At 35.9% G+C, this 23,918-nt stretch overlaps 1 protein-coding gene across 4 annotated transcripts in view; it reads right to left on the reverse strand.

The window, feature by feature from the left end:
- SERPINI1 (serpin family I member 1) overlaps positions 1–23,868 on the reverse strand; it is a 126,953-nt gene extending 103,085 nt beyond the window's left edge. Inside the window, exon 1 of one of the 4 annotated variants that reach the window (XM_066241286.1) lies at positions 23,630–23,868. The gene's annotated coding sequence lies outside the window, so the exon portion shown is untranslated. The remainder of the gene's footprint in view (positions 1–23,629) is intronic. The other 3 variants (XM_066241287.1, XM_066241284.1, XM_066241288.1) reach the window with 3 other exon arrangements.
- Between the last annotated feature and the right edge of the window lie 50 nt (positions 23,869–23,918).

Below are 23,918 nucleotides of genomic sequence, written 5' to 3' on the forward strand. Positions count from 1 at the left end.
TAATGAACACAAGTCACAGACAAAATTAAATATTTTTAATAAGTAAGAGTCAAATTCTACAACCAGCTTATAAGGGCAATGGGGCACCTAAACTCTTGATGAAATAACTATTAAAATATAAACCTCAAGTCAACTCTGGATCTCTTAGCCAGGGGAATAAAACTGGCCATTATTACAGATTAAAAAATTAATCAAAATAGCTACTCTGTAGTAGACAGTGGAAGTGAGGAACAAGCTTAAGTAGTTTGCAAAAAGATGCAGAATTTTATCTAATGAAACCACCTTCCAGGGCCCTGCCCCCTGCCCTCTGCCCCCTGCCCCATTCTCAATCTTCATGGGGGTCCAGTACTTTTGGGAATCACTGGTGTAAATAAAAAAAATAAAATAAATCAAAATTACGTTTTGAAAAAGGCATTAAGGTTTCTGGCATTTATTGAATACCTGCTATGTACTAAGCACCTTCTATGTTTTCTTTCATTAAACTCCTCACAGTGTCACAAGAAAGAAACTTTGCAAAAGAGGAAACAGTTCATCCACTCAACAAATATTTATTAAGTATCTACTATTTACTAGGCACTTTTCTAGGTGCTGGTGATCTGGCAGTGAACAAAGAGACAAAGCTATCTGCTTTCAAAAGCTTACAATCTAAAGGCTCAGAAAAGTTAACTCACCCAAAATAAGATGACATTTGAGGCTAGACTGTGTTCCATGTCCTATATACCCCACTTCCAGTGGCCTTCACTGTCACATCCTTTTCTGAACAAGCTGGTCTTCTTCAAGCCCCACCATCCAAGACAGATTGCTTTCACTTGCAGCAGATAGCAGCCAGGAGGTACTGGGCCCTAGACACAACGATAGTACAGCAGACAAGGGCCCTGCCTTGTGGAGCTTAATCAGCCCAATAAACACACACCAGTATCAACTGCAAACTGTGTTAATGCAATGAGGAGCACCAAATAATGTGCTATATGAAAGAGTCATGGGGCCTACTTTAGGTTGGGGAAGGACTCAGGGAAGGCCTCTCTGAGCAAGTGTCATGAAGGATAAATGAATTAAGGAGAGAAGCAGTATTTCAGACACGGAAAAATGAAGTCCTGGGGGCAGGAAAGAGATTTCAGAACAGGAGGTGCTGAAAGAAATCAGTCAACAAAAGGGAAAGAGGAGGCTGGGTTAAGTAGGTGGAGACAGATCATACAGGGCTTTGGACGCAGCAAAGACGTTGCCTTTTCTCCTAAATGCAGAACATTTAACAACCTAAGTACAAAATGGGTTATAGGGAATCCAGAGTAGAAGCCTAAGGAAAAACTGGGTGGTTATTGAAATAATCCAGATGAAAGAAGATAGTGGCTTGGATAACGGTGGCTGCAATGGAGACAAAAAAGGAGTAAATAGCCTGGTGGACATTCTTATTTAAGAGACAGACTGAAGGACATAAATAATGGAAAGGAAGGGTGAGTCAGAATGACACCCAGGTTTCTCCTGGACCATCTGGGTGGGTGGGGGTGCCCTTCCCTGTGATGGAGAAGAATGGACAAGGAGCAGAGAAGGGTGAGCGACAGGATCAGGAATTTTGGGTTGGATAGGTAAACCTGAAAAGCTCGAGCCAGTTACTGGGGGAGTGAAGGAAGTAGCTTGATAAGCAAGGCTCGAGTTCAGAGGACAAGGCTGGGACAGATGCATTGGGAGTGCTCACAGTTCAGACTACCAGGATGAGGAAATTCCTGGGGAGTGTGGAGAAGAGATGGTCAAGCTCTGGGAAATTCCAACACTTGCAAGACTTTGGAAGATGAAGAGAGAAAATGATCGTTCATGTAAGCATAGGGCCTGGCAGAAAGCGGGCACACAATGCATGTTTATAACTAACCTAGAAACCAAAATGTATTTTAGTTTCTGTGGAAAAACACTTTCTCAGTTTGGAACAAAACACTCTAGGTTGGAGTAGCTGATGTATGTGGCTGAACCATGTGAATTGTCTCTCTCTTTTTTTTTTGTAGGTCAAAAAGAGCCAAATTTTGGAAATTGCATCAAGTTCAATTTTATAAACACAATTTGAAACAAAATCTATTTATATAATAAGATGGAAAGGTTTTAAATTGTTGCTCCTTCATACCTGAGGAATAATCTTTTGCTACCATCAGAGGCTTCTTTTGCAAGATACTAGAACAAACTGTGCTGCATACTACTACATTAGTTTCATCCTGGCAATTAAGCTGACAGCCTGAAAACGCCATTGACAATTTATCACCATATTCTGAAAACTGATAGCCTCAATATTATTTCCTGGTAAATCTTTAGATTCAGCAGGGCAAGCAAGTGCAATTTTACACATCTCAACTTTTCCATCTGGCCTTAAAAAAATTCTAATGTCCTTCTTTCTATAGTGAGAAAACGTTTAAAGGAAATTAATATACATGGCTGGCTGGCTGACTGCTCTATAATTTAATCTTAGCTTGAAAAACTATTCTGATAGAGTTTGAGTTACTTTGCATAATCACAGGTCTAATTCATTTTGTCAGAGACATATTTCAAAAATTTGTTAATAATTCAATAGCATATTTTCAGTTTACCAAGGGCTCATGACTTAAAGCTGAGATTACAAACTCAGACGTCAGATGTGTGAATTGGACCGATGTAACAGAGGAGTGGAGTCTGTGGCAACTGAAAAGGGAGGGTGTTCATCACTAAAATTTTTTTCTTCTAAAACATAAACTGCAAAAGAATTCAGTTGGTTTGTGATGGTATGGGAGAATTTCAGCTTGCCAAGTTGACAGTTTGAGACACATGATTTAATGTAATCTTGAAGTGGATTTTTTTTTTTTTTTGTATTATCACCTTGGACATATTCTACCTTGTCGACAGTTAAAATTTTTATATGTTGATTTTACTATTTTTAAGAGTCACACCTATAATTGTAAATGTCCTAACATTTTAAGAATGGAAGATTTTCTGGCTGTATATTGCAAGGTGCAATACACAAAACATGGTATAGTAACTGCAGTGTCCTTTATGGAAATACCATGTTTAGGCCAGAAACAAATGCAAACCTGGTACAAAAGTGGTGAAACCTGGAGTAACCCACAGAACTTCCTCTGATGTACTTTCTTCACCTATAAAGTGGAGATCATAGTACTCATGTCATAGAACTATTATAAAAATTAGGTGGGGAGCATGTATGTATGTAAAGACACGTGCACAGTGCTTAGGTCATGGGAAAAGTTCAGTTTCAGAAAACAAAACAAAATAGTACAGTGCATACTCTGGATTTCCCTTTGGCAACACCCACTATTCCCTTAGTACCTTTCATTTTCTCTTCATGTACTAATGCGACTTTGCACATGATGTGTAAACAAGCATCAGGCATGTGACTATAAACTCACTGCTCAGCTTGCCTTATTCATTTCATTAATTTCTATGTGCAATAATCCTGTTCTGATTTTCCCATGCTAAACTGTGCTGCTGAAATAGTACTACTCGTAGAGCTTCCTAAATTCAACCTGGAAAAAAGAAAGCCTATAACATAATGTATAACTAGTCATTTTACATGTGCATCTCTAAAATAAATGTGTCACAATTAACAACCAGGACTTTGAATGTGTATAAATAGAAATATGTAGTTACACTTTGTTTTCTTAATTTTTCTGAAAATAAGGCACCCTTGCTGGGTGTTTTGTTGATTGCTATGAATTTACTACTTAGGCACCAAATTTTCTTTCACCATTTGCCTGAAACTTTAAGAAAACATGTAATACACCTTTTTTCCTTCAAAAAACTAGAAATGTCTGAAGGACATCAGTCTGAACTTGCTGTTTTTCACTCATGCAACCAATACCTAATGAGCATTTGCCCAGGACGCATGCACACTGCACTTGACTGAGGTATCAGGACTTGTACGCTTTAGACAACTGGGCTCCTTTAGTTCCATCGTTTTCCCCCGCCATTAATATTGATAGGTTTATATCATTAAATAATTGTTCATTTGTTAAAGTGTTAATCATTGTCCAGCAGTAAAATAAACAGTTTATTAAAGTAAACAGGCTCTGAATGAGGGTTTACAAGATTACAGGACAAATACAGTGAATTTTATAGCAAAAAATTTGGCTGGATTGGGAAACTTATTTCCTGGGCTCTGAGATATGTTTTGGTGGGAATTCTGGATCACTTTGATAAGTGAGACCTTCCTGTTAAAGGCCTTCATTTACAAGTTATTCTAAAGGGAAGAAAGAAAACATAACTTCAAACATGTGCTGGTGCACATTTTATATTTAAAGTGAAGCTGGGTTTATGCTTTTGTCAGCCTTATAATCAAATTGTTGTCTTTACTTGTATAAAGATACTGTAGTAGTTAATTCTAGTTTGTAATAGATGGTTAATAATTTGCAATGATGGATAATTCATGCTTGCTAGCTAGCTGAACATTATGTTTTTATAAGGTCAGTAAGCATAATTAATGTTTTGTGGTGGTTAAGAAGCAGGTGTCAAATCCAAAACTAAAATTTCCTAATTAGGGTGGAATAACATATGAGAATAACAACAAAAACAAAAGAGAAAATGGGACAGATTAAAGTTGAATTCTTTAATCTAGAAGCAAGGTGAGAATTTTTACATAGTGATGTATCATTGTCTCAATAAGTCATTTCTTTTTATAATATGAAGCAATGAATGAATAGAATCCTTTTAAGACAAACATTTTAAGTGCTTCATCTGATTTATAATTATTACTCTTTAAAAATTTCTTCTTTACATATTTTTATTATGGTAAAAAATAAAAACTTTTCCATCTTAACCATTTTTAAATGTAAACTATCATTACTTTTTGAACTACCACAATTATTCTTTCTGCTCTTACTGCTTAGACTCATAACTTCCTTAGTTATTCCTCCTTAGCTCCAAGTTAAAACAATAGAGTATGTTGGTGATTATGAAGAATTGGCATTCAGAGACAGTAAACACACACACAATTAACAGTGGGTTGACTCTGTCTTGTTTTGTAGTCTCTGTTTTGTATCTAATAGAGGGACAAAAAATGTTGATTCTGCATTTCAACTCTCCCTCAAACCTCTATCATTGCTATCAGATCTGGGCCACTATCATTAACTCTGGTTCTTCCCAAGTCCATTTTTGTCCTTTCCTTATTCTTCACTTTCTATATTTACTTGTTTCCCTCAAATTCATGTGTTTTTTCAGATTGTTTTATGTATTTTAATTCTATATGACCAGTATAAATAAGCTCATAGCTATTAATTCTTTACCAAATACCTTAAATTACCTTTTTTTGACCAGGTTAAATTTGGGGGGGGGGGCTTTAATATTCTTCTCTGACATATATGGCCACCCTATATTTTTTAATGATTATTGTCTATTAATGTTTTGCCATCTTTTTACTTTCAACTGGTATTATTTTGTTTTTTAGTTTCTTTAAAAAGCTAAAAAAGTTTGATTTTGTTTTCCACCCAGCATGGCTGTGTCTACCTTCAATGAAGGACCAATTTCGTTGGTAATTGTCATGGTTCTACTTTACTCTTTTTCTTTGATTTTAAAATGTATATATTTCTCTTTGTTCTTCAATATATATTTTCTATGAATGTGAAATATAAATCAACATCTACTGACTCCATTAGTCATAAAATAAGGCATCTAAATATATAAGGTCTACCGGAAAGTTCTGTCTGTTTCTATCACAAGTTTCTACACGTAAGCACGTTTATTTGGCGCTAGTGTGCCTCTCTATTTTTATCACTTAATGTATACATACTAACGTAGCAAATTAACTAACACAAAGTTGATTCACGTTAGTCTTATGTGTGAAGCGATAGTGTACCCATGGCTACTGATAAAGTTCATTTACGCCACTGTAATTTTTACAACTATAAAATTTCAACAAGGAAGAAATGCTACAGAAGCATGTCTGTCGCATCGACCATATTCCCCAGACTTAGCACCCTCCGACTATCACTTGTTTTTGTTCTTACAAAATTTTTTGAAGGGCAAAAAATTCAAAGATGAAGAAGATATCAAACAAGCACTGGTTCAATTTTTCGCAACAAAAGATAAGACATTTTTCAAAACTGGGATATACAAATTGCCCTCACACTGGCAAGAAATCATTAAAAATAATGGCAATTATATTATTTAATAAAGTTTATTGACGGTAAGAAAAATTTGTATTTTGCTTTATTCCAAAAACGGACAGAACTTTCCGGTAGACCTTATATTTCCCCTGTGCTTTTGAAGTGACCTTGGAGTATTTGATCCACAATATTATTTTTTCTACCATAGGCATCCTATTTTTATAGAATTATTTTTAACATATTGTTTTAAAACAAAGTAGCAGAAACAATTTAAATGTCATTTCTTTCGTTACTTTACAGTCTCTATATTAAAGTACTCATTTGTTGTTGGTGTTGGTATGTGTGTTCACTCGTATGACTGAGAAATTTGTTCAGTATTTTTAATTGACTGATTTTAGAAAGAAAAAGAAAGGGAGAGAGGGAGAGAAAGAGAGAGAGAGAAAAGCATTCATTGTTCCATCCAGTCGTGCGTTCATTGTTTGCTTCCTGTATATACCCTGACCAGGGATTTAACCCACAACCTTGGTATTTCGGATGACACTCTAACCGACTGAGCTAACCAGCCAGGATCTGTTCTTCTATTGCATAATGAATCACAGCTCATTTGTATAAACAGTTTTGAGTCATAAACTTATTTCATTGCCATTCCATATACATGGTTGCATTACCTTCGAAGTATTGAAGAAAAGTCTGATGACAAGCTGCTATTTCCACTCTCTTTATTTTTGTTTGGAGTTGTTTAGGTTTTTGTTTTCTTTCTCCTTCATTTTAAAATTTAAATAAAAACACAACTTTAAACAAAGTATGGTTAGATCTCAGTCTCTGTTCATTAATTTTGACTGTTTTTCTGAGGTCAAATGATATAAAATGAGAATATTTTCTTCTACTATATTTTACTTTTATCTGCTAGACTGGGTTCCTTGCAATCAAATCTTCCATAACTCTTCCTTATTTTAAATATATATATATATATATTATATTCACTTATTTTTACATGTATCTTTTTAAGTAGTACAATTTAGTGATTTTTAATGTTCATTAGTTTTACAACCATCATCATTATCTAATTTTAGGACATTTATTGCCCTAGAAAGAACTCTCATTAACCATTACCATATCACTGAGCACTAACCTACCTTCTGTCTTTATCAACTGGACTATTCTGAGTATTTTATATAAAATGTGATAAGAAAATGTTCTGGAATTGGATAGTGGTGATAGTTGCACTATGCTGTGACTATACTAAAAATGACCAAAAATTAAAGGAAAAAAAAATGTGGCCTGTTATGTTTGGCTGTTTGTGTTTAGCATGTTTTCAGAAATCACTCATGTTGCAGCATGTCAGTTCTTCATTGCTTTTTATAATCAATTAATATTCCATTGTATGGCTATACAACACTTCACCTATTCATTCACTGATATTGGGTTGTTTTCTGCTTTGGGGCTATTATGAATAATGGTATTAAAAACATCTCTGTAGAGGTTTCTGTGTGAATATTTTTTTTTCAATTCTATAAGGTATATATATATGCCTAGAGAGAAATGGCTGGGTCATATGCTAACAAAATAATTAACATTTTGAGGACTATCCAAACTGTTTTTTCAATGTGGCTGAGCCCTTTTATAATCCCACCAAGAATTTATGATGGTTCTATATCCTCTCTAACACTTATTATTGTCTATGTTTTTTATTTTAGCAATCTAGAGGATGTGAAGAAGTATCTCATTGTGGTATGGATTTGCATTTCCCTAGTGACTAATGTTGTTGTGTATCTTTTCATGTACTTACTGGGCATTTGTATTCTTCTTTGGATAAAGAAATGTCTATTTAAATCCTTTGCCTATTTTAATTGGGTTGTCTATTTTTTTAATTAAAAGATTTTTTTAATTACAAAATTCTACTCTTGCATTCACTGGTTGATTCTTGTATGTGTCCTGACCAGGAATTGAACCTACAACCCTGGTTTATCAGGAAGATACTCTCTGTGCTACCCAGCCAAGATGTAATAATTCTTTACAGCCTTCGGATAGAAGCTTTTCCCAAATATTTCACTTGCAAATACTTTCTCTCATTCTGTGGCTTGTCTTCACTTTCCTGATTGTGTCCTTGAAACATGAAAGTTTTCAATTTGATAAAGTCCAATTTATTTATACTTTCTTTTGTCATTTGGGTTTTTGGTGACATTTCTAAGAATCCACAGACTAGTCCAAGGTAACAATTTACCCATTTTCTTCTAAGAATTTCATAGTTTTAGCTGTTATGATTAGGCCTGTGATCCCTTTGAATTACATTTTTGTATCTGGTGTTGAGTAGGGTCCAATTTCATTTTTTTAAAAATGTGAATATCATTTCTCTCAATATTATGTACAATATTTATTGAAGAGTGTCCTTTCTCTTGTCAAAAATATATTTATCATAAATGTAAGGGTGTATTTCTGAACTACTAATTCTATTCCACTGATATAAACATATAGGCCTAGGTCTTTTGCATTTGCACATAAGTTTTAAGATTAATTTTTCAATTTTTGCAAAAAACCGTTGCTGATATTTTAATGCGTTAAATCTGTAGATTTATTCAGGGGATATTGCTATCTTAACAATATTGTCTTTCAATCCAGAAACATGAGCTATCTTTCCATTTATTTAGGTCTTCTTTAATCTCTTTTAGTGATATTTCGTGCATCATTTTGTTTTTGGTGTACAATTCTTATATTCCCTTTGTTAAACTTACTCCTCAGTATTTCTTTTTGATGCTGTTGTAAATAAATTATTTTTTAAATTTCATTTTTGAATGTTCACAACTATAAAAATGTTCATAGTATAAAAATAAAGTTGATTTATCTTGAGCCCATATATTGCAATCTTGCTGAACTTCATTATTAGTTCAAGTAAATTTTGTGTGTGTGCGTGCGCGCGCACGCGTGCATTACTTAGGATTTTGTATATACAAGATATTTCATCTGTGAGAGATGGATTTATTTATTTATTTCCAACCTGGATGCTCTTTACTTCTCTTTCTTGCCTAATTACCTTTGCTAGAATCTTTACTACAATATTGAATAGTAGACATATTTCTCTTATTCCTGACCTTAAGAGGAAATATTCAGTCTTTCACCATTAAAAATTATGTTAGTGGTGGGTTTTTTGTAGATATTCTTTATCAGGCTGAGGAGGTTCCTTTCTATACCTAGTTTGTTGAGTGTTTTCATCATTAAAATGTGTTGGGATTAAATGTTTTTCTGCATCTATTGAGATGATCATGTCTTTTACTCAATTAATACAGTATATTGCATTAATTTATTTCATGTTAAACTGACCTCAAGTTCCTGGAATAAATCTCATTTGATCATGGCATATAATTTTTAATTGTTGCTAGATTTGATTTGTTAGTATTTTGTTGAGGATTTTTGAGTCTATATTTAGATTTTCTATTTGGTAGCCTGTATTTTTATAGCATTTTGTCCATTTCATCCTGATTATTTAACTTCTTGTTACCATATAACTATTTATGTATTCCCTAATAATCTTTTATTTCTGTAGGCTTGGTAGTGATGTCCCCTCTTTTCTATATTCACTTTTAAATATCATTTTCCTTTAAGTTTTAATAAATTTTCTTAACTTATTTTTTAATTGAATGGCATGGCTTCCTACAATAGTTAATATACTGTTCGGTCTTAATTATAGACATCCATCACTTTATTGCCCTTCACAGATACTGTTTTTACTGATTGGAAGTTTGTGGCAATCCTGCGTAGGGTGTCTATATTGGTCCCAGTTTTCCAACAAGCTTGGATGATGGTTGGCATTTACTAGCAAGGAAAGCATTAAAAATATTTTTCTTAAATTTAAGGTGTGTAAATTTGTGTTTTTAGATATAATACTATTGCACACTTAATAGACTATCACATATTATAAACCTAACTTTTATGTGTACTGGGAAATCAAAAATTGGTGTGACTTGCTTAATTGCATGATTGCTTTATTGCTGTGGTCTGAAACCAAACCTGCAATATTTCCAAGGTATGCCTGTAACTGTATTTTATTTTATTTACTTATTTATTTTTTCTTACAGTGACAGAGTCAGAAAGAGGAATAAATAGGGACAGACAGGAACAGAGAGAGATGAGAAGCATCAATCATTAGTTTTTCGTTGTGACACCTTAGTTGTTCATTGATTCCTTTCTCATATGTGTCTTGATCGTGGGCCTTTAGCAGACCAAGTAACCCTTTGCTCGAGCCAGCGACCTTGGGTCCAAGCTGGTGAACTTTGCTCAAACCAGATGAGCCCGCGCTCAAGCTGGCGACCTCAGGGTATCAAACCTGGGTCCTCCGCACTCCAGTCCGACACTCTATCCACTGCGCCACCGCCTGGTCAGGCTGTAACTGTATTTTAAAGTTTAGGCTTTACTTTCCCACATCTACTGCTCACAAAAATTAGGAGATATTTCAAAAGGAATATGAAGTGATTAAAACAAGAAGCATTTTATTTTTTTATTAAACAAGAACATAAGAAAACGACAAGTCAAAAATGTTGTTCAACTATGCAAATGAGATGCAAAACCAACTTTTATTTCATGGGTGAAAATGCACTATACTAAAGGCTGAAAGTACTGGAGTATCTGCATGTTCCATGATCCCCTAATTTTTGTGAGCAGTGTATTTAGTTTGTTTGGCTCTTATAATCAATCTTGTCCCTACACAAGATCTTACGCAACTCTTGAAAATTCCCTATGATTAAATGATACTCTTTCTCTCTGGCTGTTTAGCACAGTTGGTTAAGGTTTCATCCACAAACACCAATGTTGCAGGTCCATCCCTGGTCAGACAATGAATGCACAAGTGGAACAAATGAATGCTTCTTTCTCTCTCCCTCTGTCTAAAAGCAGTCAATACATTGTTTTAAATCAGATTCCCCTTAAAAAAGAATAAAAGAATCAAGTGATGAATGTATAAATAAGTGAAACAACAAATTGATTTCTCTCTTTCTCTGTCTCTCCCTAAAATAAATTAACAATATCCTGACCTGTGGTGGCACAGTGGAGAAAGTGTCGACCTGGACCACTGAGGTACGTGGTTTGAAACTCCGGGCTTTCCTGGTCAAGGCACATATAGGAATTCATGCTTCCTGCTCCTCTCCACTTCTCTCTCTCTCTCTCTTTCCCCTCTTTAAAATGAGTAAAATATCTAAAAATATAAGGAAAAATTTTAGTACAGAAAAATTTATATTAAAAAAATTATACTCTTCATAGTTTCCTAAATATTTATTTTAGGGATAGGAAGTACTTAAATTTAGAGCTTCAAATCTCCCTTTAAATTAAAAGTTAAAGGTCATTTAAAATAATTAGTCATAATAATATAAAATTAGTATGTCACTGTAAACAGAGTCAAGTTACAGATTACAAAACCAAATTTAAACCTAGTTTTATCTGACTGCAGAGCTCACACACTTAACCAGTGGTTGACAAACTTTATTTAAAGGGTCAGACAGAAAATATTTTAGGCTTGTGGGCCAAGCGGTCTTTTTCATGACTCAGGTCTGCTGTTGTAGCAAGTAGGCAACCTTAACGAAATGTAAATGACAGGCATAGTCGTGTTCCAATAAAAACTGACTTACAAAAACAACGTAGTGAACCTGCAAGCTGTAGCTTGCCGTTCCCTCCTTTGAAGCAATGTACCAAGCTGCTCTATTTCTACTTCTCAAAGCCTTCCCTGATGACAACAGAGAGCAATTCTTCTGCTTTTGTACTTCTACCAGAGTAACTCTCACAATACCACAGTCCTAAGGTGCCTACCCTTGTTTTATATTCATATATCTTGCAATGTCTTCTCTTGCTAAATATGTTGATAAAAGATTATGCCAAGGAATAAGTGATTTCATATCCAGGGAGGGGCAAAAGTAGGTTTACAGCTGTGCATTCATGAAACAGCTTATTCCTGCATTGATTATTGTATTATTTCCCATATGAAGCATAAAGCTATTTTGTTGTATATCTTTATAGCACTGTACTCTGTGCTGACTGTAAATGTAATTTACAAATTTATATATAACTATATCTGAAAACTTTGTTCCAATGAAGGCATTCACCTAAGGTCACATGATAAAGTATAAATGTGGGACAATAAAGTATTGATATGTAAATACAGAAAACAGTTAAAGTTCTATGGTCAACACCTTTGATTGTGTTTTTTTAATGTAGAAAAAAATAAGAATTTGTTTTTTTCTGCTTCAATTTTCTCCTCAGACATTCCAATTTCAAAGCATTATAACTTATTAAAAACATAAGTCCAAGATGTGTCATTGTTAGAATGAGTCATAATTTAGGTAATAATTGCTGTAGAGGTATCAATAATATTTTTTAATTTAAAAAATGAGTAATAACATTTTACAGAATTAAAAAAATTTAGAGTGAATTCCTCTCTATGAAACAATAGCATATTTTGCTTTTTCAGGCAGATAAACAAATTTTTTTTAAAAGAATCCTAATACTCACTTGTTCTTTTATTTGCCTTATACCTAAATTCTCAAATGCAGTCTATATAGAGATATTTTTATAATTTTAATGTTTATGATAAAAGCATCTTTTCCAGTGTTACTGTATATGAAGAGTACAGGACACATATTGAACATTGTACTTCTAGATGACTGTTTAACCAAAGATACCACGTCTCTGAGGACTGCCTTTGCCTGCAACTTGAAATTTGGTAGTCACAGAAGTGAAAAGTTGTGTATGAAGATTAGAATTTCCTATTCTGCAGATTAAACAAGCAAGCAGGAGGCACTGAGTCAGAATAAGGAATACAATTTAAAGTTGACATGGTTTTAATTACCAGACTACAGCTAAACCTATTGACTGGTTACTCAAAAATCATTCTCAGACCACAGTTGTTCCCCTGTTTATGAAGCTAAAAATCCTTAAAATTTCTGCATCCCTTAAAGAGAGGAGCAGTGACATGCTATGGGCCAGTAGGTCCACAGCAGACATTTGGTGGATGTCACTGGGAAAGTTTTTTATATCCTGATTAAAAGAGAAAGGCTCAATAGGTATACCCATTCCTCATTATTCCTGCCCTGAACTGGAATGTGGTATCTGAATCAGCAGAACAGCCATCTGCAGCAGCAAACAGGAGAGAGGCATGGAGACAAAACCCTGATAACACTGAGCCTCTAAACGAAAAGGAAAGAATGACTTTCCTCTATATGTCTTGTTCTAAAACAATTATCCCTATTGTTTCATTTCATTGAGCATAAAATTTTCAGCTGAAAGCATTTTTAATTAAGATATGTTAAAATTATTTTTTTAATTGCTAATTACTTTTGGGCCACATAATGTATAAAAATTTGCTTCAAAGATAATCTTGAATAAAAATATTTCTCTCTCAAAATGTTTAATTTCATATTACTAATTATTAGGTAAACCTATTATTATATTAAAACATGAATAGTGGGGCTTTTACAATTTTAAGTTATTAGCATTTTATTTTAAAAGAACATACCAGGAACTTTGAAATACAGAAAAAAATTGCCTGTTTTATTTTACTTTTTTTAATTTTTTTTTTTTTCATTTTTTTCCTGTATTTTTCTGAAGCCAGAAACGGGGAGAGACAGTCAGACAGACTCCCGCATGCGCTCCACCGGGATCCACCCGGCACGCCCGCCAGGGGGCGACGCTCTGCCCCTCCGCAGCGTCCGCTCTGTTGCGACCAGAGCCACTCTAGCGCCTGGGGCAGAGGCGGAGGAGCCATCCCCAGCGCCTGGACATCTTTGCTCCAATGGAGCCTCGGCTGCGGGAGGGGAAGAGACAGACAGAGAGGAAGGAGAGGGGGAGGGGTGTAGAAGCAGATGGGCGCTTCTCCTGTGTGCCCTGGCCGGGAATTGAACCCGGGACTTCTGCACGCCAGGCCGACGCTCTACCACTGGGCCAACTGGCCAGGGCCGCCTTTCTGTTTTAGATTTAATGTACCCTGTGCTCAAGACCTCATAATACATATAATTTCTTTAACATTTCTTGATTTAGCAAAAACAAAAATTATACCATCGTTAAATAGCTGTGAGACTACTGATATTGTACAAAGTTCATCCAGTATTATATGTCAAATATAATAATATACAATACAATTCAACCTGCTCTGAACATAGAGCAAGCAATTTAATATCTGTAAGCAATTTGGATACTTTGTAGAGGCTTTTTAACAGGCTTTTTGAATATATTTAAAAAACATTAACTGCTTCAATGATTTTAAATTGCTCTGTGAAGTTCACAATTAAATGCTCCAATAACTGATTTAATTCAAGTAAATGGCCAAAATTATACATCATGATACCATATCTATATAGCATACTACTAAAGATGGTAAAATAATAAAATTAACTCTTCAAGTTATATAGTTAAAAGATCTCATATAAAATTCATCTTTCAAAACATAATTTTAGTTATTAAATAAATGACAAAAGCAATCCAATGTGGGGCAAAATATCAACTTTGTCAGTGAGCTCTTCTGAGTGCATTCAAAGAAGCCAAAATGCTAGAGGAGTGGGGAGGGGAAATGAACTATACAGTTGATAGATAATCATTGAATTGTGCTATAGAGCTTACTTTCTGACACCTAAGTTACTGAGAACTCTGTTTGAGCCATATCTGGGAAAAACAATACACTTAAAGCAAGTGAGGTTATTAAGTCAAAGTAAATTCCATCTGCCTTCCTTCCTACCCTAAATCACGAGCTGTAAGGAGCTCAGAAGACTCCTTTCCTAGGCTGAGCCAGAAGCGGGCCTTGCAGCAGTGATGGACTTGAGGGACTGCCAAGCACACACTTCAGCAAATACCCTGTACAGAAGGCCAGCAGTGAGCACTGTCAGTGCCAGACCTCAGAACTCATCCCTTTCCATGCTGGCTCAAAGATGACAACTGCCTATGGACGTTAGGTATAATAAGCCTGAATAAGACCTCTCAATGCAACCATTTCACTAAATACAGAACATTCAATACCAGTTGAATTTTAGTTAAGATAAAGCCTATTACATTTATTTATTATTCTCTGTCTTTATTTCTGTGTCAAAAAAAAAAATTTGTCCTAAAAATCGTGTGTGTATGTTTGGGGAGTGTCACTTAAAAGAACATCTTTACATTAACATATTTCTAGATGCAAGAAGAAACTACACACATTCCAAAAGACATCCAATTAATAAATCTGTATCTAAAGTATACACACATATGTAAGGTTGCATTTCATAGCAATGCTTGCTCTATTCTTTCAGAAATCCAACAAAAAATAGCAGTAGTTATATTTAGTTATATATAAACAACTATTGTGGGCAGAGGGCTGACTTTGATGTTAAAATAGATGTCTAAGAAAAATTCACTTTTCTAGTTGTACCTGTGAAAAATGTAACATGATATTTCATTATAGGTCGTCAAATATTTTTTAAAATATTTAACAAGTATAGACTATGAGTACGACTCACAAAGTAAACATAAAGGCAAATGAAATTACCTTAGTTCTGAAGATAATAAGCTCTAGTAAAGACAGTTATGAACTCAGCTAACTCTACACAAGACACAGTGCTAAGCATTAAGAGTAATGCTAGCCCTGGCTGGTTGGCTCAGTGATAGAGCATCAGCCAGTGTGTGGATATCCAGGATTCAATTTCTGGTCAGGGCACACAGGAGTAGGGGCCATCTGCTTCTCTACCCTCCCCCTCCACCTGCTCTCTCTTCCTTTTTTCCCTCTCTCAGCCATGCCTAGATTGGTTTGAATGCATCAGCCCTGGGCACTGATGATGGCTGCCTTGAGCCTCCCCCTCAGGTGCTAAAAACAGCTTGGTTGAAATCATGGCCCCATAATGGGCAGAGCATCAGTTGCTTCTCTATCTCCCCTCCTCTCACATGGAAAAGAAGGAAAAAAAGAGTAATGACAAAGAACATGAGAAAGAAAAATTAATCAATCATTTATTTTATGCCAGTTTGTATCTACCTGTGTATTAGTAAATGTTAAAATACAAGAGACAGCAAATATCTGCAATTATTAAATTTACTGCTAAAGAACTATTTACAATTAACTAGACTTCTCCAGGTCTTAAAATAATGAGAAGAAAAAATATTTGAATTCTTAATTCTAACACTAATCAGATTAATGTTTCAAGGTCAAATGCAAAAAACAAAAAATGCCCAACTCCCCATGTACATCGACACCATTAGTCTGACTTTTTTCCTTGTTCTTTTTTTTAAAAGGAATGATTAGAAAAATGGATAAGTAAATTCCGTTTTTATAGAATGAAATAAGATCTTCATAGATGTTTCATTCAACAAAGTCATTTTATGTGAGGTGAAATGGTGGTGAGCCATATACAGTGGTACCTTGACACATGAGTTTAATTTGTTTCATGGCCGAGCTCGTGACTCAATTTGCTCATGTGTCAAATTGAATTTCTCCATTTAAAGTAATGGGAATGCGATTTATCCGTTCCAGTCCCCAAAAACCACACAAATTTTGTTTTATGTTTTTAAATAAGAAAATGTACTTTTTTAAAATTAATTTTAATGTGGTGACATTGATAAATCAGGGTACATATGTTCTGAGAAAACATCTCCAGATTATTTTGACTTTTGATTATGTTGTATACCCCTCACCCAGAGTCAAATTGTCTTCTGTCACCTTAAGAAAATGTACTTTATAAATAACAAATACACACACACACACACACACACTCACACACTAAGAGAGAACATAAAGAAATAAACTGGTTTATGAAGTGTATTTACCTTCAAGGTCAGGCGAAGATGCTGGCAGAGGGGAAGGAGACTGGTGGAGGTTTTCATTTCATGCACTATTGCTTAACAACTTACTCTCTACACACTTAATGCTACATTTAATTGCAAATTTTAACTTATACACTACGTATGATAGGTAACTTTATGGCTAAACTTAATTGCTACTTTTTTACTTTGCTTAATCATCATCATTTTAATCACTGACTTTTGGCTTTTTTGCCACACTTGTCTTGCTTTTCACTTAGAGGCTGTTCCAACAAAAACTTTTCCTTGGAAGTTTGTTCCTACCTCCCTTTCAGAACGTTCAGCAGGCCATCTAGTGGATGGTAGTGGAAACTCGTGATTCAAATATCCGCTCGTGACTTAAAGCAAAAAAGTCCTGCTTAAACAAAAGGATGCCATCAAAAGCACAAATCCAGCAAAAGGAACTACAATTCTGTCCCAGTTAAGGACAAATATCCATGAAGAAATGGAGAAGCTTCTGCTGGTGTGGGTGAAAGAGAAAGAGCTGGCAGGAGATACAGTGACGGAAACTGTAATATGCAAAAAGGCAGGTATTATTTACAACGACTTGAACCATCAACTTCAAGAAGAGATCTGGCATCCACTCGGTGGTGAGGCATGGTGAAGCTGCAAGTGCTGTCGTTAAGACAGCTGAGGAGTACATCTCACGTTTTGCTGCACTTATCGCAAAGGAAGGCTACATCCCCCAACAAGTGTTCAACTCTAATGAAACAGGATTGTTTGGGAAAAAAAAAATGCCCTGGAGGACTTTCACCACCACAGAGGAGAAGAAGCTGCCAGGCCATAAACCCATGAAGGACCATCTGACCCTTGCATTGTGTGCAAATGCTAGTGGTGACTGTAAAGTAAAGCCACTGCTAGTGTATCATTCTGAAAATCCTCGAACCTTTAAGATTCACAAGATTGTTAAAGAAAAACTGCAGGTTATGTGGCGCACCAACACTAGGGCATGGGTTATGCGGCAGTTTTTTATTGAATGGGTAAATCTCGTCTTTGGTCCTGCAGTGAAGAAATATCTTCAAGAAAATAAACTCCCAATGAAAGCATTACTAATTCTTGATAATGCTCCAGCCCACCCACCTGGTCTTGAAGATGACATTCTCAATGAGTTCAAATTCGTGAAAGTCCTCTACCTCCCACCCAACACGACTTCAATCTTGTAATCTATGGATCAGCAGGTCATTTCCAACTTTAAAAAGCTTTACACAAAGTACCTGTTCCGCCACTGCTTTGAGGTGACAGAATATAAATCTAACCCTTCGAGGGTTTTGGAAAGATCACTGCATCATCATGATAGGTTTACACATTATTGACTTGGCATGGCAAGAGGTTACAAGGAGAACCTTGAACTTGTCATGGAAAAAGTTATGGCCTGATGTTGTTGCAGACAGGGACTTTGAAAGATTCGAACCAGAGACCGAGACCAAGGTAGAAGCATTGGAGGAGATTGTGTCCTTTGGAAAGTCGATGGGTCTGCAGGTAGATGAGGGTGACATAAACGAGCTCGTCAGGAACATGAGGAGGAACTCTCAACTGAGGAGTTGAAGGAGCTACAGATGATGCAACATACGGAGCTCCTGCAAGAGATTAGTAGTGAGGAGGAGGAAAGGTCGGAGGAAGGAGAAAGTGATTTCTACAAGTGAAATTAAAGACATGCTGGCAATGTGGGAGAAGCTTCAAGTTTCATTGAAAAGAAACACCCAGAAAAAGTTTCAACTGGTTGTGCTTCAGCACTTTTTAATGACACTTGTTTGTCACACTTCCGTAACATTTTAAAAGGCAGGGAAAAGCAAACTTCTTTGGATAGATTTTTATTCAAAAGTCCTGCAAGTGAAAGTGCCGAAAGTGCAGCCAAAAAGGCAAAAACAGGTGATGATTAAACGAAAAATACGTAATGTTAAGCTTAGGTTAAGTTTAAAGTAAAGAAAGTGCATTTTTTACAATTAAGTTTTTGTGGTTTCATTTTAAATAAAGTGCAGTTTTAGTTTTGTTTAAAGTAAAGAAAATGCAGTTTTAGTTTACATTTAGTGTTAAGAAAGTACAGTTTTAGTTTACGTATCTATAGTGCATGCATCCCTTCCTCCCTCCCTCCTCCTCTGCCCTTCACCTCCGTTAGCCGCACTCATCTGTCTCCAAGGTAAGAATACAGTACTAAATAACACTTTTATTTCATATATTTTGTTATGCATTGGTAAAGTATACATGTGTGTTTCTTAATTAAAAACATGTCTTTTTCATAATTTAGGATGGTTTGGGGATGTTTCACAGGGCTGGAATGGATTAAATCTATTTCAGTTATTTTAAATGGAAGAAATTTGTTTGATATACGACTTGACTGACTTACGAGCTCGGTTACAGAACGAATTAAACTTGTATCTCAAGGTACCACTGTACTAATTTGAAACAATAAATGTATCCCTATGTTCACTGCAGTGTAATTTACAATAGCCAAGATTTGGAATTGGCCCAGTGTCCAAACACAGATGGGTTGAGGGTAAAAGCTGTAGTATACTTACATAGTGGAATACTATGCAGCCATAAAAAGGAAGGAAATCTTATCTTTTGTGACAGCATGGACGGACTTGGAGAGGACAGTGTGTCTGTAAAGTCATGGTGCACTTTTGACCGGTCACAGAAAAGCAACAAAAGACGATAGAAATGTGAAATCTGCACCAAATAAAAAGAAAACTCTCCCAGTTTCATACTTATTCAGTGCAGTTTGATGTGGGCTCACACATAGATTTTTCAGGGCTCCTTAGGTAGCTATCCCGTATAGCCTTTACAGACTCGTCACTGACTGATGGCCTACCAGAACGGGGTTTCTCCACCAAACTGCCGGTTTCAGTCAACTGTTTATCCCACTGAGTAATGTTATTCCTATGTGGTGGTGCTTCGTTATAAATGCGCCGATATTCACATTGCACTTTGGTCACGGGTTCGAATTTAGCGAGCCACAGAACACTCTGAACTTTCCTCTGTACCGTCCACATCTCGACTGGCATGGCTGTGGGCTGCTCCGCTGTATATACGGTGTTACATCATCATCTGCGCATGCACATATGCTGCCACATCATCCTACAGAAACTGTGAGGGTTTTCCTTTTATTTGGTGCAGATTTCACATTTCTATCATCTTTTGTTGCTTTCTGTGACCAGTCAAAAGTGCACCATGACTTTACGGACACACTGTATTATGCTAAATGAAATAAGCCAGTCAGAGAAAGACAAATATATGATTTCACTTATATGTGGAATCTAGTGAACAAAACAAACAAAATAGCAGCAGACTCAATATAGAGAACAGACCAACAGCTGTTAGAAGGGAGGGGGTTGAGAGGCTGGGTGAAAAAGGTGAGGGATTAAGGCAAAAAACAAAATAAAACCTCACAGACACAGACAAGTGTGTGATTACCAGAGAGAAAGAGGTTGAGGGAAGTAAAAGAGGGAAAGGAGGGATCAGGGGCGGTGGGAGGAGACTTGACTTGGGGTGGTGAACACACAATACAATATACACATGATGTGTTATAGAATTATACACCAGAACCTATATAATTTTATTAACGAATATCCACCCAATAAATTCAATAGAATACATTTTTTTAAGTATTGGTTAAGGGTCCCAATTCAGTAAGTGGCTCGAGGGCTACTTCTTTATGCTGAGCATGACATAAAGTGTTCAGAACCAGCAGGAGATAGAAAAAAAAAAGTGTATAGTCAACAGGAGCTAGTAACCTACTTAAAACAGTCACCAACCTTTAAAAACTAAATTCTGAAAACAAGAGGTAATATTAAAAACAAAACAAAAATGAATCTTTACCTTTATATAATAATTAATCCTGATCTGCAAAGCAGTGTTTAACCTTAGGAGTTTGCTTTAAAAGGGGACAATGTGTGTGTGACTCTTGCTCATCTTTAGTGTCTGATTCAAATAACTTTGTTATTAAGGGGCAAAACATCATTTTAAATTTTTACTTCTTTTTAACATTATATCCAAATAATGTTTCACTTAGAAGTGACTGTATACATGCACGGTATTTTCTGCTTTGCTTCAATAACCCATGATCATTCAAAATCTAATGAATTAATGTCAGTCTGACTCTAGTTAAAATGACAGTGTAGGAAAGTACTGTATCCCACTATGGATATAGGCCTCTTAAAATGATTGTGGGGGAAAGGCCATGGAATCACTTATAGGCATTTAAAAACAACAACAGCAGGAAAAAGATAAAGTCTCTTTGTTCCTACTAGAGGTATGTTTCTCAAATAGTTTTCCTCATATCCATACCCACTTACAAAGTTCCTAACCCCACCCCACTGCACCAAAATCACTTGATCTTGAACCTTTAAGTCATCAGTGAATTCTGTTAGAAAGAAAAATTCATGCTTCTCAATCATCCATTCAAGAGACAGTCTGCACTCTGTTGGTTTTCTTTTCTTACTATATCATGTATTCACTGATAGCCATACACAAAGTGTAAAAATCAAGAGCAGAATAAATAGTTTTTAATCTAGGAAGCACTCTACATAAAATTCTGAACTAAGCCTTCTCAACACCAGTAACATTCAACCAGTCTTCAGATCACCTGAGATTTAATGTGAACATCAATTTAAATGTGTCAAGAGTTCAAGGTAACAAATACCCAAGTACCATATATTGCTAATGATTTCCTTCCTTATAAAAACATGACCTTCTTAATCCCAAATGATATAGGAACCCAACCTATTTCATTGACATAATAAAAAGAATTCATCTCTTGCCAGGAGGTGAAAACTGCAGTGCTCTAACACCACAGGCTCCATCATTCCTAATGATAGTCTATCCTTTATTATAACTCAGTAGAAGACCTGTACATAGTTGGGATTCAACATACATCTGAATTTCAACAGCTTGTTATTTATTTTCTCTCATTTACCTGATTATGAACTGATCTCCAACAAATTCTTTTTAAAAATCTTAAATAAATGCTCTGAAAGAACTTCATTGCCAGTATTGTTGTTATTACACAGGGAGAATAAATGACAGCAAATGTTTAGTTTCACAAAATGAGTCACTCACAGAGTCTGAGAGAGAATTTAAAACTGATTTAGAACAATACACTTAATCACAAATAACCAGAGCAAACAATCTTTTCCAAGCCTCATTATAACCTAGCACCCATTTTCCCCCCAAAAATCATTTTCACTGGGTCATATCAGCTATTTGGATTAACAGATTCTCCACTGATGTAGCAAAGATAAAATCAGATCCTAACCATGGCTGCTAAGTTTAGTGGCTACTGTTGCTTTTTCTTCTAAGCTCTCTGCTGCTTCTAATACTTACCTGGCTTGCTTGAGGAAATTTAAAGCAGCTATTTTTCTAAGACCTGTCAGCCTACATTTCTCTGGTATACGAGAATGTAAAGGGGGGTGTTGGTGGGGAGGAGTAAATATATTGATAAGCCACTTAGATTTATTAGTAGCAGCATACTGGTGGAAATGAACTTCAAACTATGAAGAGAATTCCTTCCAGCCATTTATTTTCAAATAGGAATTTTTTGTGCCTTACAGAAATAAAATCCGAAAACCATAAGTAAATGAGAAAGCATGAAAACAAGAAAATAGAAGGTAATTACTCCATTTTATTGATGAGTTAAAAAAAAAATCCAGATTAAAGTATTCAGGCACACTCTGAAAAACACAACTGTCACAATGAAAGCATTTCAGAAAAATATGCTGCAATATGCTACTATGATTAAAAGCTGTGGAATCTTTTTAAAAAAGAAAAAGAACTGGGCAAATGGCTTTTTACATACTTCTCTAAAAAGAAAAAGCTGTTAATACTGTCATAGTTACCCAAAGGTGGCTACATCTTTCTTCTTTACCTAGTACTACAACGTATTTTCACCCATAAGTATTTAATTAAATTAAAAGAAATCACACAGGGTTTCACACCAAGAATAAACTTATTTTATGATACAATTACATGTGTTTTAATTCTGAACCCTTCATAACACATACAAAGAGTCATCAATTAGCACATACTCTTTAAACAGAAAAGATCTTCTTACGGCTTTCCTTGTACTTTATTCTTGACTTTTTTTTTGATGTACAATAGTACCAGACACAAATGAGAGAACTAGGAGCAGCACTGAAGTACACTGTAGGCTGAATCCCTGTCTTTGTTTCAATATTCCAGTCACTGGAAGAAAAGCTCAATATCCATCTACTAAAACATATTTTTATATTAGTGCTGGCAAAAGTTACACTTCTGACAGATTTAGTCATCTTGATTATTCCTGCCTGCATTTGCTTCTTTAATACCATCTCCTTCTATTCTAGGAACCTGCAGTACAACCACCCCGGAAAACAGGTCGGAAAACAAGATACTCTGATAAAACAACGTAAAGGGCAGACATCGAAGAATGTCAAGTTATTTACTTAGTAAGAGTTCTAAAGTAATTCCGTATCAATTATCATTTTTATACCAGCTACGCACCAATACCGATAACATTCACCTTGTTCTGAATTAACAGGATTTCCCTCAATTTTGGATCTCCCAGGCAGTTTTCAAGGCACAACTAAAACCAAAACACCAACCACGCCCTTTACACCCAGAGTCAAGTTACCTTTTGCTTCCCACCCAAGTCCAAAAAGGTACATTTCACCTAAAAGGATCTGCACCACTTCTGTAACCCTATTCATACTCTTTTCAGCCGTTGATACAATTCCTATTGGAAGACGCTTTCTCTCGGGCAACGTGCAGACGCCAGAAGAGGAACCCACGCTTACCTCCCACACACCTGCAGCCCCTGGTGGGGTGCGGGAGCCGATGCTGAGAGGACTGCGAACCGCTCCGCACCAGCGCCTGTCTCCTCTCCCGGGAAGCTACAGTCCGGGCTGCACCTTCGGCAGCGATAGGGTCACAAGCTCCGCCTCCCTCTCCTCCAGTTGGCGAATTGGGCAGCTGTAGCTCCTCCCCCTGCTGTTCCAGCTGCTGCCAGGCTGGAGGCGGCGGGTAGCAGCTACCCTGCTACCTACCCGACTCCTGCACTTCTGCATCAGTCCTGCCGATGCCTCT

This window comes from Saccopteryx bilineata, chromosome 8 (genome assembly GCF_036850765.1).
Source record: "Saccopteryx bilineata isolate mSacBil1 chromosome 8, mSacBil1_pri_phased_curated, whole genome shotgun sequence".
Lineage (NCBI taxonomy): Eukaryota > Metazoa > Chordata > Mammalia > Chiroptera > Emballonuridae > Saccopteryx > Saccopteryx bilineata.